Source organism: Microtus ochrogaster, chromosome 4 (assembly GCF_000317375.1).
Source record: "Microtus ochrogaster isolate Prairie Vole_2 chromosome 4, MicOch1.0, whole genome shotgun sequence".
Taxonomy (NCBI): Eukaryota; Metazoa; Chordata; class Mammalia; order Rodentia; family Cricetidae; genus Microtus; species Microtus ochrogaster.
Window position 1 is genome coordinate 31989161 of NC_022011.1, and position 17041 is coordinate 32006201.

At 46.0% G+C, this 17041-nt stretch overlaps 1 pseudogene; it reads left to right on the plus strand.

Moving 5' to 3' along the window:
- The first annotated feature begins 13254 nt into the window (after positions 1 to 13254).
- Positions 13255 to 15405, plus strand: LOC101979527 (annotated as a pseudogene).
- Positions 15406 to 17041: the final 1636 nt, after the last annotated feature.

Consider the following 17041-nt stretch of genomic DNA (forward strand, 5'->3'; position numbering starts at 1 on the left):
TCCTTCATGTCACTTGGTGTTTTATGAGACAGGCCCTCAGCAGGCCATCTAACGGGAGTCGTCCTTAGTTATTTCTAAGCTCGCCGATGTTCTCAGTTTTCTGGGAATCTTTCCTGAGATCTCCATGGTAACTCTCACCCTGTACAGGCAATATCCATCATGGGTGCAGGGCTCAGGCTCATTGATGGGGAGGAAGGAGAGGCGTGAGGAGAGGGTGTGGAAGCCCTCAGAAAGGGAGGGAGGAAGACAGGGAGGACCAGGGCACTCTGACTCCCAAAGCAGGAGATAGAACAGAGGGAGTGGAGCTTTCTGGGAGGGCAGACAGTGGCAGTATCTCACAGGGGAGGATGGAGGGCACCTATGGGCCTGCTGGTGGTGCAGGGCCCTTCGAAACGCAAAGGAAGACACCACTCCAGAGCCGAAGCTGCACTCACAGGAAGCGGTTCTGCTTCAGTGCACCATGAGAACACACGGAGTCTGAGCGAATAAACTCACCTGTAATGGCTCCCAAGTATCCTCTTGATGCTCCAGGTCATGGGACATTGAACATCTGTTCAGAAAGGTTTTGCCTTGCAGACAACCTCTGCAGTATAGCTCTGGAGCCAGGGCAGAGGAAAAGGATGGAGTGTGTGCAGTGAGCCGGCAAGAAATGGGCTAAGACAGAGTTGAGCTGGGGTTGGGGGTGCTGGAAGAAGTCTATAGGCTGAGTAACAGCACCTGTGGGAAGAGGGCAACAGGGTGCTCAGAGCCAGTGAGGACAGAACCCACAGAAGACACCCAGATTGGGGTTCCTATACCCAAACAGTCAGAGTCAGCTCTCTGGGGCTCTGCAGAACAGTGATGTGCTTTTTTCCATGATACCTAGACAAAAACCAAAGATGTGGCTGAACCATGGGAGGGTAGAGGGCAGTGTACTTGGCGGGAGCAGGGAGGTGCAGTTCCTAGAGGTCTGTCTACTGACAAGGGCTGGTGGAGCACTTGGGGCTCTGGGTTCCCTTCAACTGTGCTCTTAGGCAAGTCTTCTGCCTCTGAGCTACATTCCCAGCCCTTTCCAATTGTATTTTGAAACAGCCTCTGATGTGGGAGTGTCATATATCAATCTGTTGATTTCATTGGTTAAGGAATAAAGAAACTGCCTAGGCCCCTTGATAGGCCAACCCTTAGGTGGGTGAAGTAAACAGAACAGAAGGCTGGGAGAAAGAAGTTGAGTCAGTGAGTCGCCATGATTGTCCCATTCCAGACAGACGCAGGTTAAGATCTTTCCTGGTAAGCCAGCTCGTGGGCTACAAAGATTAATAGAAATGGGTTAGATTAATATGTAAGAGCTAGCCAATAAGAGGCTGGAACTAATGGGGCCAGGCAGTGTTTAAAAGAATACAGTTTCCGTGTAATTATTTCGGGTATAAAGCTAGCCCTGCAGGCGGCCGGGTGCTGGGGACGCAGCTCCGCTGCTCCTATTTCAATAAGCCTCAGGGTGTAACCTGGACTGGCTTTACATTCTCAAACCTCCTGTCTCCGCCTCTGTAGCAGATAAAATGATAGCCCGTCTCCACTCTGTGCAGCTGGAGCCAGGAGAGATCTTGAGATGCGTGCTGCACTGAAGGCAGCTGGCATGCGGGGTGGGCAAAGATCTTCCAACCTGGCCTGAGAGTACAAAGTCCGAATCTGCTTCTGCCTCACTCCCTGGTGGGCAATCTAGACTCGACCGGTTACTTTTCTTGTTGCTATGGCAAAATACCTGACCAAAAATAGCTTAAGGAAGTAAACGTTATTTTGGCTCACAGTTCTAGAGAACCCAGTCCACGATGGGAAAGCATGTCAGCAGTCAGCTAAGGCACCGCTGCAGGAACAGGATGCTGGTTTGTCATATTGCATCTGCATTCAGGAAGCAGAGAGGGGATGGGAAATAGGGCCAGGCTATTGGATCCCAAGACCCCATCACCAGTGACCCACTTCCTCCAGCAAAGTCCCGCCTCCTAAAGATTCCACAGTCTTTCCAAAGGGCATCATCAAACAGGGACCAAGTGTGCTAATACATGAGCCGGTGAGGGACACTTAACGTCCGTACCACAGTACCCACCCGCAGGATCACACAGGATACCGTGTGGCCTAGTCACAAAGAATCTGACCCTTTCTGAGAAGATAGGAACAGAAAGAGAAGTAAAGGCTCAAGAGGATCACAGCCTTGGCTTTGAGACCTGGGAGGAATTCAGGAACAGAAGGGATGGGAAGAACGGCACGGCGATGGGAATTCAAGTGATGCTTCTCAGGATGCAGACCAGCTCAGCTTGGCAAGACAGTCTGTAACAGCATCAGGAGTCAGGACTGAGAAGCAAACTTGTGTGAAAACATGGCTGCTGGCTTGAGGCGAGATTGTGGTGGGACCTGCAGCTGGGCTTTGCAGGCTTTCCTGAGCAGAGGGCATCACGGTGGGCAGGAGTGGGGCACACACACAGGTGGGTCAGAGGACACTGGATGCAGCAAGTAGAACCTGCTGCCTCTCTTCCCTTTCCCACATGTTCCTGCGGTGTATAGTCAGGAAACACTCAGGGAAGCCTTCGCGTGCACTGGGCCTCCTTTCCAGGCCCGGGCCACACAGGCCATCGGTCTTGCTTTTACTTTATTTCCTGCCCTTGTTTTCCTTCATTAGTTGATAACTCCTAAGTTATTTTCCCCAAGAGTGTTTTCTCCCCTGCTCATTTGTCACGGGGCTACATACATCAGTCTGCAACGGAAGTGATGTTCCCATTTTGCAGAAAGACCAAAGGGTGAACGGGAAAGGTCACAGCCGGTCGTGACTGGTGTTGCCAGATGCTCTACCTCAAACAAACAGATGTGAGCCGGAGAATGAGGGAACGCTTCTCCCAGGCCGTCACTCAACGCTTGTGGTTCTTCCCACACAGTTGTGACTAACTTTCTTCTTAGTAGAAAATTTCAGTCAGCAGTACAGGAAGATGGTCTGGTTCCAAGCTTAAGAGGCTCTCTGTAGATCTGCTCCTGCCTTCAAGGCACTTTCGTTTTGAAGTTAAGGACGTGACTCCAGGTTCAAGGTGAGAGGGGAGGGAGTAAGGAATGGAGCGCCACCTTTCAGGTCTCCACACTCTAATTAACTCTGCCAGGAAAATAATTGGCCTCGATTGGGTGGATCTGATTGAACATCTAAATAACCTTGCTGAGCAGTGTTTAGACTCCAGCTTCTCGGGCCGGGTGCAGTTATAATGTGCCCTGCATGTTAATTGCATGCTAAGTGGGGGGGAAAAATAACACCCAGGCGCGTCCACAGGATGCCAGCTCTCTCTTAATCTCTGCATAAGTGGCGCGTGGGGAGCTTCGAGAAAGTTCGCTTTGCACAGGCAGTTTCTCAGAAGCTCATTTGAAGGTGATTATTGGGACCCGCATTATTTGCCTGCAGTTAGCGTCAACTCCCCCGGCCCCCGCAGCATTAACTATGGCCTGAGCACCTCTATGGTGAGCAAGTCTGCAGAACGAGCCAGCCGTGGGTCTGGGTCTTGGCTGTGGCGTGGCTTAGGAGAAAGGAAGACAAGGAGAAAAGGGTCCTTCTGGGACAGAGGCTCTGTTACCGTTGAGTACAGAATGTCCCCTACCTGCTCATGTGTTTTAACACTTGGTACCCAGCTAGTGGCCCTGGTTCTAGAGGTCATGGATCCCTGAGGAAGTAAGGTCTAGCTGGAGGGAGTGGCTCACGGGAGGAGTGTCCTGAGATTTTATAGTCTGGGGACCACTGCTTGTCCTCTCTCTGCTCCTTGGTTCATGGAGATCTGAGGAGTCCCAGCCACATGCGTCCCTCATCATGATGGACTGTATCCTCTCGAACCAGGAACCAAAATAAACCCTTTCCCCTCTAGTTGCTTCTGTCCAGTGTTTGTCACAGTAATGAGGAAATAACTAATATAGATTCCTTACAGCAATAGCTAGGTGAACATCTGGCTGAGGGTGATGGCTGAGAAAGAAGAGGGAGAAGCATAATTTACAAAGTCTTTTGATATTTTTCAAAGAATCTGAGGCTTATCTCACTACATACACAAAAATGACTTCAAAAACATGACCCAAAATAAAAAACTAAAACCACAGAATTTCTACAAACAAACATTTAAAAAAATATCTGTAGGTTAAAGTAGACACTGAAAACATGAGTGTAAAAGGAAAAAAAGGTAGACAGAACTTTATCAAAAATTTTAATAAAATATGTTATTGTTTTGTTACATTATTTTACTTTTTTATATTTTGAGCTGTGGTACTGTTGTACTGTGCCTTAAAAATGGCTTAGAAACTCCTTTCTATAAGATGACTCTGTTGACAAACTGCACCAAATATCCCGGAGAACGCTTACCTCCACATAGTAACTCTTCTGTAGAGCAGGAAAGGGTAGACCTTCTCTCAGGTTATTTTCTCAGACTAATGTAAACTTGGTCTCCAAACCACAAATTTAGGAAGTTCGCAGGCCACTCTCATTCACATATTGTAAATAAAATATAGCTGACGAACCAGCAATATATAAAAGATTATTCACTTATACACTATGATCAAGTTGAGTTTATTGTTTAGCATTATAAAATCAGTCGGTACAGTTTATGCCGGTGACAGTCAAGAAAAATTACATAGTTTTCTCAATGGGTACAAAAAAGCACATTGTAAGAGTCTGTATCCATTTGTCAATGTTTTCTTTTCCTCATAAGGAAACTTTTCAAAACTGTACAGCAACGCAGGCGTGATGGTGAAAACACATGTAATCGCAGCAGCGAGGAGCAAATGCAGAAAGAGTGCCATGCTACATAAGTATGCACACGTATGTAGACACATGACCACATAATACATTACATACATAATAGATAAATGAAGAACTATCCACAACAAACATTTCTATGGTGAAATACTGGAGTCTCTCTCCAAGACTGGCATAAGGAACGCTGCTTTTACCACTTATATGTACTATTTCATTTGTGACCCAAACCAACACTGTAAGGTTCAAGGTTTCGAAGGCAAAAACGAGACTTGTCTTTTTTTTAAACAAATAATCTTGTTGTGTAGGTAGACAAATGATTTAAATCTATAGATTATTGCCATTAATTGCCAGTTACCAAATAAATACAGAAAATACAGCAATGCTTATATTCCCATAGCAGAAATAAACATAAAATAAACTTTAAAAACTGAGAACAGTAGTGTGTTAAATCAGAAAGGACTAGGTCTAATGGCATATTTAGTTCAAGACAATGAGGTAATACCGAGAGAAAGAAAGTCAGACCTGAATGAACGGGGAATGCACAGAGACCATGGGCTGAAACTATCCAGAGAGAATGACAAAACTGAAGAGGAAACTTGGTAATGATATTATCTTTTGATAACAGGGTTGAAATTGATTGGGAGATTTAATAAGTTCTCGTCAGAGTCCTTGCATATCCCCTACAGGTGTACATTCATGTGAAAATCGATGAACTGACTGTAAAATTCACGGGGAAATACAATTTCCAGGTATCCAAGGAAACGCCATGCCAAGACTGGCCTCACAAGATGCCAAGACCTTCTTACTAAGCCAGGCTTCGATGTTAGGACAAGAATAGGCGGGGCAGGGGATTTATTTAGAGAAGTTATTCGTTACTTGCTGCAGAGAGAGAAGGGAGAATGGCTGCTTTCAGCACGTGATGACGGGCCAATTATATACTCAAATAACGATAAACGAAACAAGATGCTCTCTCCTATCAAGCACAAAAGCAGATCTCAAATAATTACAGTTTAGAGCGTGGAAATTTAAAACAGCGTTGCTCCATTTACACACAGTAGCCTTCATTGTGATCCCCCCAAAACCACGAGTCAAAAGAGCCTTCCCACATTTTATTCTCTCTAATATTCTGGTCATGGATACGCAGAGGTAATGACTGTGGGAGAGTCTACCAAGTAGGGAGAAAATGAGGAGCTGAGAGGTAAGGAAAGGGGAGAAAGGACAGTAAAAGAGGCAGAAAAGGACAAACAGCCTGACAAGAAACCTGGACTCTGGCCAGTTCCACTCTCCCTGACCTTCAGGGAGCTTCTTCCGGAGACTTCTCACCAAACCTGCTCCACAGGTATCTTACAGTAAATACTTTACAAACAACCAGGAAGTTCAAGATCAGAGGGCTGAATTCATCAGCTTCTATGGAAGGATCTAGAAGGTGCTAATGCCCCGCTCCAGTGACGCTCCCCAAAGTTCAAGAGCTAATCACTAAAGTCATACAGCACTAATGGGGTGTGGAAGCGAGTCAAGTTCAGGTCAGTGGCGCTGCTGTCTGACAAGTGTTTTGAACAAGAGAGGTCCTGGACTGTTCACTATGGCTCACTGTTAAAAGCACAGATGGACTATTAATGCAGCTTTGCCTATAAAATTCCCAGGAACTTTATTCTTCTCCCTGCCTTTCTCTCCCTAATTTTTCCCTCTCGGACAAAATTTTCTTTTAATTCCAATTTTTATTTCCCTCCTATTTTTGTGCTTATTACCTGTCTTACTTGTGCCTATAATACCCTAACAGACAATTTAAAAGGAGGTAAGCTTTATTCTGGCCAGTGTTTCAGAGGGCTCAGTCCATAGTTACTCGGTCCTGTGCATTTAGGTGAAACATCATGGTAGCAGAAGTGAGTGGAAGAGGAGGCTGTTCACACTCAGGCAAACAGGAAGAAGAGTGGAGAAACTCACAGCGTGGTGGACAGGAAGTAGATTGGAGAAGTGCACAATACAGTGGACAGGAAGCAGAGTGGAGGAGCGCACAACATGGTGGAAAGGAAGTAGAGTGGAGGAGCGCACAACACAGTGGACAGGAAGCAGAGTGGAGAAGCACACAACACAGTGGACAGGAAGCAGAGTGCAACAGTCAAATCACTGCAGACAAGAAACGGGAGAACAGAACAGATCACAACATTGCTTGCAAGAACAGCATACATAATGGTGAACAGGAAACAATGAAGCCAAAATAAGAAGAGGCCATAGCAACTAGGTACAACCCCCAAGGACAAGCTACCAGTGACCTGCTTCCTCCAGTGGCACAGCCATCTCACCCCTAGGGGATCAGTGAAAGCCATGAAGCCAGCGTAGCTGCTTGACCAAGTTCCCGCAAAGCCGAGCCGTATGCTGTGTTTGTTGACCTGATACCTTTTCTTTTAACTCGGATCTCTGTGTGTTACATCCTGGGGGCCTATTAGGATAATGATTCACCCATGCAGTTTTCAAGTAAGTTGTTTTTGTGTCCCCTTGGAAAAGTCCTGAATGTGCTACCCCTAAGGAATGTGTTCCTTAGTTGACCCTTCTTGGGAGTCTTCTCTGTGCCCCCACTTCCACGAGTCTGCCACCTACTGATTCTTTAGAATTTCAGATCCATTCATTAGGTCAGACTTCTGAGGACTTGTCACGGGAACACCCAACTTTACTGACTGCTTAGTTGTCTGTCGGTCGAATCAAATGAATTATCGAGATTAACCCCCACGTCTCCTGATTCCTGATTTCCTCTGTGTTGGCGGTTCTTTCTCTTTGAAGTGGTCAGTTTCTAACTTCTAGATTCCTTGTCATCTTTTGTGACTCTTACTTTGGACACTTCCTTTGGTCTCTTATTTGTTTCTGATTTCTCACTGGAACTGTCTTTTGTGGCATTGTCCTCTCTCCTACCTCCCATTTCCCATTTACAGTCTTCTTAGGCCCTGGAGTGACCAGGAAGTGACTGAAGAACCACCACCCATCTTGTTCTCATTTCTCTCACGTTCGTGGGCATATTTGCTCATAAAATCACCTCTGATTCCCCCTAGATCCTTCTGACAGACACGAGTTATTAAAAGGGAGGTTCAGGTACCCATGAGTGGGGTGACATCATGAAACCAAGGAGGGAGCAAGTATCACACACCTGTGAGGCAGATGCGGTTCCTGTAAACAATCCGTGACATTTTGTAGCTGTTAGAGTTTGTGTTTGATAAGAGCCCGAGCTCACACAGGCTCATAGGCTACTGAGCTATCATATCCAGGTGACATCTCAAGGCAGAATGTATGGAATGAAAAAAACAACAACAACAAGAAACCACATGTTCAGTGTGGCAGGCAAAATGACTTCTATGTCTATTTTTTATCTCACAAAGTCCGGATCAGAACGTAAGTGACTTTTTTCCCACCAAAATATTCATATGCCTTTCTCTTGTTGATAAAAAAAATAGCACAGATCCAATTTCAGGATGGCTCATTAAAACAATTTTAAAAATCACTTAAGCAATTAGCCGAGGAGAGGTCTTTTGAGTTAACGGCATGCCTGAACAATTTATGAGCCGGCTGAGTCCTGATTAGATTAATCAATCAAGAGTTAACTGTTTTAGCTGCCAACTTCACCCTGGATGACTGCTCTTGGGTGAAATCGCCGGTGTTTGGCTCTGAAAGTCTGAAGTGAAGCAGATCTGAGTCAAAGGCATGCCCTGCTGCCAGTTGGTATGAGTGGCCACTCCCAAGGAAGGGGCTCAGAAGAGTTCCAAGAGAGCAGGGGGCGGGGTCACACTCAGGGAGGGATAGGATCAGGACAGGCAGCTTGAGTAGAAACGATGGGATGAGTGGATGGCAAAGGACGGGGGAAGGACGGCAACACCATTGGCTGCCACTTTCATCAACACTGGGTACCAAGTACTAGGCGCTTTCCGCACACTGTAGCCATCATAGAGCTCAATCGTCCCAAAGAGCTACTAATATGTCATCCTACTGGAGCATCGCATTTCCCAGAACGCTTCTGAGTGTCCCCTCAAGGTCATATTTGAAATCCCAACCTTCTATGTCTTCTCTCTGGCAGTCACGGCCCTTGCATGCCCTGCAGGTCTTACAAATGGGATAATGGGCTTGGGAGTTGCTGAAGAGCTTGTGTCAGGTGAAAGAGCTGAAAATAGGGGGTCTGACTGGACACCTGTGTGGGCCACCGGTTTCTGTCCTCATTCTCCAGGATGCAGGGTGACTAGTGGGGGCACTCAGCCCTCTCATGGCCGATTGGACACCAGCTCCATGTAGAGCCACAAAAGACCGCCCAGAGCCAGACTTGCAGACTTCCAGTATCGACTTCTGGGACTACTGCAGTGAGGGCTTTCAGTGCTCTACATCTGCTTCTGGAATTTTCTGTCTCTCCGGTTTGAGTCAGTCACTTACCTTGCTTGAGTTTCAGTCTTCTCCAGAAGGAGTCTGTGGACTCACAGGGGCTGGGTGATCAGAGGTAGGGCAGGCAGAGCCTGGTTAAGGTGGGTCCATTGCTGTAACTAGGGTGAAGGTCCTCCTTGTACCCCTTCAAGGCTGTATGTGGGCATCCTAGGCCCAGGACCTCAGAATGTGGCCTTACCTGGAAACAGGTCTTTGAAGACTGCTCTAGTTTCTTTTCTGGGGAGGAGCGGATTTATGTGACCTACCCGTCCAGGTGACAGTCCATCAAGCGATCAAGGCAGGACCCCAAGCCGAAGTCTGAAACAAACTATGGAGGAATACTGCTCGTTAGCTCTCCCTGGCTCATGCTTAGCTAGCTTTCTTATACAGCCTGGGACCGTCTGCCTAGGGATGGTATCACCCGCCTGAAGTTTGCTTACTGTCAAAGTCACCTAACGGCAGTTCTCAGGATGCATCCTGCTGTGGGGCACATGTGCCTGGGACACAAGGGTGAAACATTGACAGTAGCAATGCCCCAAAACCCTTTAAAGGGAGACACTGAGGGGACAGGAAGCCCAGAGAGCACCTGGATGCTCCACTCATGGGCGATATTAAATCAGTTCCAGGTGGAGCCAGAAGTTCTTAGGTCCCATGTTCTATAGTTGATTTTACTCCGGTGGGCTCCCAGCAAGGTGTGTGGCAATTCGGAGGTCAGCCTTTACTCACTGAATGCTTTGGTTCTAATAAAAACCAAAGCATAAGGAGAGGTAGCAAGAGAACCTTGGCTGCAGTGATAGGTGAATATTTTATTTATGGGGCTGCGTTCCCCCAAGGTGCTACGGCTGCAGCATAATAAAATACATGCTATGAATACCAAAATAGCAATTTAATAAGGCCACCCTGTAAAGCTGTAAGCGAGATGGATGATACAGGAGGGGACAGGGTTATTTATAAATGCGGGTAGACACTGGAGCAAATAGATTCTTCCCTGGGTGTGTTTTTGTCATGCACAGTGTATGCCGATGTGCACGTATGTGTGTGTACATGTATGCAGATGTGTTTACGGTAAAAAGGATTCCAGTCTGAGACACATAGAGCCAGCCCCATGTCTGAGGTGGAGACATGATCTTGAGGCCTTCCTCTCTCCTCCCAAGCAGAGACCTCTGTCTTCCCTGCCTCTTGCATCCAGCACCGTGTTCCCTGCCTCTTGCATCCAGCACCGTGTTCCCTGCCTCTTGCATCCAGCACCGTGTTCCCTGCCTCTTGCATCCAGCACCATGTTCCCTGCCTCTTGCATCCAGCACCGTGGTCCCTGCCTCTTGCATCCAGCACCGTGGTCTCTGCCTCTTGCATCCAGTACCGTGCTCCCACACAGAGGTGTGCAGAACAGCCATGGGTACCAACGGGAGCAAAGACTGCTGTTTCAATCTTTCAGGAAAGCAATGGAGGAGGTGTATCAGGGGCTTTTAACATGTTTGTGCTGGGTTAAAGTAATTTCCTCCCAAGGTAATCTAACCCAGGAAAACAACTCAATGTATAAACCAATATTTCTGTACAAGCTTAGCATCCCTCCAGATCACTGATTAAATTGAACATTATTAGCAACCTACATTTCTAATAAGAGAATAATCAGAGACAACCATTGTACGAAATAGTGTGGTTCCCCAAAGGATCCTTACAAAGATCTCTTAAAACCAGGCAACTCCGAGGAAGTAGATCTTCAGAATCTTCAGAAGGTGATTTAAGGGATGCTTTCCTGGCACAGCCTTGTAGCTCTGTTGTAGAAAGCGTATGTAAACATGAACTCCCTAGGACCACATAGACTGGGTGTAATTGCGCACACTCTAATCCCAGTGCGTGTGAAATACAGGCAGAAAGATCAGAAGTTCAAGGTTGCCCACATCCTAGCAAGTCTGAGACCAGCAGAAGACTACACAAAACCAGGCCGCTCGTTCTCAGGGAGCCCTTCTCCCTGCAGGTGTGACAGGAATGGGGACAGCCAGGCCACACAGACTGTCTGCCTCAGTTATTGTCACTGGTGCCTTAAGAAAAGACTTGGGGGGGGGGCAGACGGAGACTGGGAAGATGGCTCAGTGGTGGGGAGCACTTGCTGAGTAACAATGAGTATGGCAGTGTGGGACCCACAGAACAAGCATCCTGCCCACACCTGTAACCTCAGCTCCTAGAGGCCGGAAACAGCAAAGTCACGGGGGCTCGGTGGCTCCCAGCCTGACTGAGAAAACTCAAGCTGCATGCTCTAAGAGAGACCCTGCCTCAAAAGAATAGGTGGAGAGTGACAGAAAAGGGGCCCTGGTGTTCTCTCTGGTCCCACATGCCTAGTCACACATGCTCACACGCAAACACGTAATTAAAACCGAAACAAGTCTTTTAAGACCACATTTAAGATGTACAAATTAAAATACATGTGCTAAAAGAGGACTAAAATCCAGTAATCTAAATATGAAAAGCTTCTCATTTGGTGGCTTAGCTCTGAGTTGCGAATAACTTGCTTTATCTATTTCCTGCCCGTCCCAAATGTGGTTCAGCAGACGCCTTTCTTCTAAGGACAACATGGCAGTCCTTTAAAGTCTCGCTAGTGCTCAGTATGCAGGTGGCTGTTCTCCTCCCTGTCTTGCTGTCAAGGCCCCTTCTTCCATGTCACCGTCCTGCTGGGTGTTTGGTACAGTAAAACCCCTCCCTTGCTATGCTGTACACACAGCACCAGGACCCTGTAGTAATAGGAGCGGCGAGGCTGTGTCCCCATTACCCCGGCTGCACCCCGGCCGCCTCCGGCTAGCTTTACCCGAAATAATTACACAGACACTGTATTCATTTAATCACTGCTTGGCCATTTCTATCTAGCCTTTTCTAGGCTAACTCTCGCACCTGGACTAACCCATTTCCAATCATATGTGTCGCACCCCAAGGTGCGCTTACCGGGAAGATTCTAGCCTACGTCCATCCTGGGTCGGAGCTTCATCGCGTGTGCCTCAGAGAGCAGAGCTCTCACCTCTGCCCGCAGGAGTGGAGCATCGTGTGTCTCTCTGAGGCGTCTGCCCCTGAGAGGAGAGCTGTCGAGTCTCTGAGCTCACTTCCTCTTCCTCCCAGAGTTCTGTTCTGTTTACTCCTCCCATCTATGTTCTAACCTATCAGGGCAAGCAGCTTCTTTATTTAATCAACCAATGACCTTCCTCCATCACTTCCCCTTTTTCTGTTTAAACAAAAAAGGAAGGCTTTAACTTTAACATAGCAAAATTACATATAACAAAACAGTTATCAAGTAAAAATTACAATAATCTTTATCATAACTAAGGAAAACTATAACTAACTATTCTTAACTCCATCAAAGACTCCAGAAAGATACATTATTACCTAAGCAAACAAGAAAAAAGCAACTTTTAAAACTCTAGAAATGACAGACATCTCGCTGCCTGGACAGTCACCCAAAGTTCCTCTGTACCGTTGGGGCATCCATCTTCGGCCTACAGGCCCATAGTTTCCAGCAGACATTTCCCCAAAGCAGGAAATTTCAAAGGCAGTCACTATCTGCTTGTCCTGAAGAATGTCTTGCAGATTCTTTCATGAATCAGGAACCCCGAAAGATCTCTCACCTTTAGGCAAGTTCAGTAGTCCTCTCTCTGCGGGTTCTCTGTTTCCAGTTTATACAATAGTCCAGGCAAGAACAGTTTCTTGCCCAAATGGCTATCAAACTCCATAAGGATCCTCTTCGATGCCCATCTTCTTCTTGAAGTAGATTGGTGCTGCCAGGATCAGAGTGTCTCATTGTCATGAAAAGTCCTAAGTTATTAAAACATTTAAAATGCCATATTCTATAATCTTTGAAAGATATGAAGAATGCCTATCTAAAATATATCTATGGAAATCTAGAAAATCTTAACTAACATGACTACAAACTTGACTATTATGATTATCTATTAACAAGCTATATATATTACATTTTTTAATGAACTACACAATCACAATATCTTACAATAGCAGAAATATGCATATACATATAACAAAATTGACCTTAAATCTCTATCAATAAAGCAAAATCTATACTAATACAAATTATTCATATCTATATCAGGACCCAGCTGGGGGGGGGGTCCAGGATGATGCAGGGGCCTGTCAATGAGAGCCGGAGGCCAGGCAAGTCTGACACAGGACAGGACAGGCTGAAATGGCATCTGCCGTGGCTTTCTTGTGTGTTTAAGTTTAGAAGCGCGCTCCTATGTTGCTTGCTGGTGTTTTTTTGTTTGTTTGTTTGTTTTTAAACATTGAAATGAGTGAAACACCAAAAAGTTTGCTGCAGGAAAAAACAAGCTGCACATTTTTATCCCTCAAGACAGTCGGTGATTAACATGATGCACACAGACTGGGTGCCAGGGTTTATAAGAATCAAATTGCTGACCACCTGGAGCCCAGCAGATCCGAGTCGCTGTCTAGGCCTCAATGTCTGCCTCATGAGCCCATGTTCCTTTAAGAGAACCCTGTAAACTGCCAGTGTGATATGGGCGGCAAGAGATGCATTTAAGTAGCAAGATTTTCATTTAGGCCTGATAACTGGTCGTCTAATTTAATTTTACTGTTTGCAATTCTCAGCTTTCCCAGTTGCATTTGTAAAACAAAACAAAGGAGGCTTGTGTTGCTTGACAGAAGGGGAATTTGCAAACAGATAAATGATGCCAACACTTAATGGTCTCACCAAACCCTCCAAGCAGAAGATAATTGGATTTTTTCATGAATTTCACATATTTTTCCAAGTCAAGCGTTTGGAAGTTCACTCTGCTGGGGGTGAAGCCGCTGACCTTACTGTAGATGCTATTACAGATTCAGTTAAAAGGTCAGTATTGGAGATGGAGTGGGTTTTGTTTTCTGTTCCTGATTTTCAGTGGGACCCTGCATCGAACCGTGACCTCATGCATGCTAGGCAAGCGCTCTGCCGCTGAGCCACACCCAAGTTCTTGGTTTTAAAGTGATGTTATGTATCCGGACACCAACCTGACAAGGCACAGAATTGTCTTAGAAGAAATAGTCTCACTAAGAAAATGACAGAAGGTACATTTGGCTTTGGTTTTGGTTCATGCATATTGCATAATTAGATTTTAAAAAGTTGTGTTAGTCTGCCCATCAAATAACAGTGATCAGCATCAAAGATTCCAAGCATCAGAGTAGACTATAAAATGTAGTGTTGCGGGGCTGGGGAGATAGCATAGCAGTTAAGAGTATGTGCTGCTTTTGCAGAGAACCAGAGTACAGTTCCCAGCACCCATGCTGGGCAGCTCACACCACCTGCCTCTCCTGCTCCAGGGCTCTGATGCCCTGTTGTGCCTTAGGCAACCACACATATGTGTCACACACATAGAGATACTAACATACATACACACAAAACTGTGCACCTGGTAATTCACCACTCAGCTCTGTCTGCCACACACTGCAGCCTGGGGTTGAGACACGCCTCCCCCATCCTTTCTGGAGGCCACGCCCTAAGAGGCTTCCAGTCCCTGGGTAGTTTCTGAGCCTTCCAGGATTGCTTTTGTCTGGAACTCATGAGAATGGCACTCCATCGGAGGGAATAATTTGTGTTTACTTCAGTTAGGATTTGGAGTTATCCAACCAATATCCCCCCCACCCCGCTGTGGGTGACTTAAATCTCGATCCAGATTTTCTTCTGTTGCTCCCCCAGACTTTGTTTTACGTCAGGTTGCCATCTTTTGAGATGGAAATGGCCAGTTTGGGCCTAGGCTGCTGGGCTTTTGGGTGGCCGTGCTTGGCTGGGTGGACCTGATGGTGAGCACTGCCATCCCAAGGGAGCAGAGAAGCTCAGATGCGGGTGACATCATCATGTAAGGTCATGTAAGGACGGAGTGCATCACGAAGAGTACTGGCTTGAGGACCTGCAAAACCTAGGACTCAGTGCTCCTTCTGCGAGCCACCTTGCTGGCCGCTTGAGCCCTAATGGTGGTGTCCCTGGTGTTGGGCTTCCTGGCCATGTTTGTCACCATGATGGGCATGAAGGGCACGTGCTGTGAGGGGATGACAAGGTGAAGAAGGTCCTTTCAGCCATGACAGGAGGCATCGTTTCCATAGTAACAGGTCTTACCGCCTGGGTAGCACTCTCCTGGTTTGGTCATCAGATTGTCTCAGACCTTTATAACCCCTTGGCACCCAAGAGTGTTAAGTGCAAGTTTGGTCTTGCCATCTATATCGACTGGGCAGGGTCTGCTATGTACCGTGCACCCCATTTCTACCCCAAGTCATGAGCCGAATATGTGTGAATGTGGGTGCTGAGCCCATGGGCAAGGTGTGGAGCAAAGGCCCCGGTCACTCCATCCCTGAACACCATGTCCAGCTCTCTGGTGGAGGTGGGGTTGGGTGAAGACAGCTAAAGGTTGGGGGTTGGGTGTGCTTTTTATACAGTAACAAAAATTAAGTTTTGAAAAAAAATTAATCTTTTAAAATTGAGTGTTTGGAAGTTGACGTGGACGCAAAAGTCTTTCAGCAGGGGAGATGGACTTCCTCTGCTTGCTGGCCAATGCTGATCAGACACCAAAACCACACAAACCTTTAGGGAATTGTGTTTTAGCTAACAATGCATTCAGTAATGATATGGAAGTCTTGTAAGTAAGTCCTCTAAATTTGGAAGAGGGTTTTTTTTTTCTAGATCATGTGTAAATCTTTAATCCTGAGAATCAGTGCCTGTAACACACATGCGCGCACACACACAATCTTCTTTTAGAATTTTTGACACTTCCAGGGAATTAAATTTATTCAAAGAAAGACTTGCAAATAAGGAAATAACAAATTTATCTCTCTACTGAAGTGAAGAAAGCGTGAAATAAAATGTAAAAGAGCCGCACACGAGCCTAGGACACTACACAAGCTTCGTCTTGAAGCTCTGTTAAGTGGGCTTTGGAATGTTCTGAATCTTTGGATAGCACTCCGAATTTAACCAATTTGATTTTACTGGAAGAGTGTGAAATTGAGAAAGGTTAAGCTTTTGTAACATCTAAATTCGGCAAAACACTTAAACACATAGTAGAGGTAACTTACTTGGCAACTTTTGTCTTGCGAAGATCCTGTTGAAGGGAGGCAGTGTGAGTAGCTGTTCCTGTGTGGGTATTTAAGCCGAAACGTTTATATACTCTGCCGTGGAGCCTCTCCTCCACGTGGCACAACGCAGTCTGAGTCACTGGTACTCTGTGCCTGCGCAGGGAGCATTTTCTTAAACATTTTAGCTTCTAGGTGTGCTTCAGTATAGAACATGCGGTTGACACGTGAGCCCTCGGTTCAAATCCTGTGTAACAAATAAACAAATGTCCATAGAAGAAAGGCCAAAGACCCCAATGATTTCAAATTGAATTCCAAATGAAAGTTTGAAAATCATAGACCATCCTGTGAAAACATTTAATGTAGGAAGAAAGACCACACAGAAGAAAGGCCCCAAATCTCTCTTCAGAAGAGGGACAGCTCATATACAGGTGTGTCTATATTATAGGTAGATAGAACAGACTGGTCTAAAGATGTGAGTACGTATCAAAAATAATATTTCTTATTATCTTTAATGCTCTAATCAGCATAAAGGGATGCTTCTGAAAGTTGGCTTCAGTGTGTCTAGATATCTGTTCTTCTTAAAGAAAACTTCTTTGTTAAAGTTCTTAAGCCCGGCAGGAGTGGTGGTGCTCGCTCTTAATCCCAGCACTAGGAGATAGAGGCTGGTGGATCTCTCTTAGTTCAAAGCCAGCCTGGTCTACAAAGAGAGTTCTAGAACAGCCAGAGCTGTCACACAAAGAGACCATGTCTTGCCCTCTACCCCCGCCAGCAAAAAAAAAAAAAAAAAAAAAAAAAAAAAAAAAGGAAGAAGATTAAAGACAGAAGTAAGTTGTAGATCCATCAGTG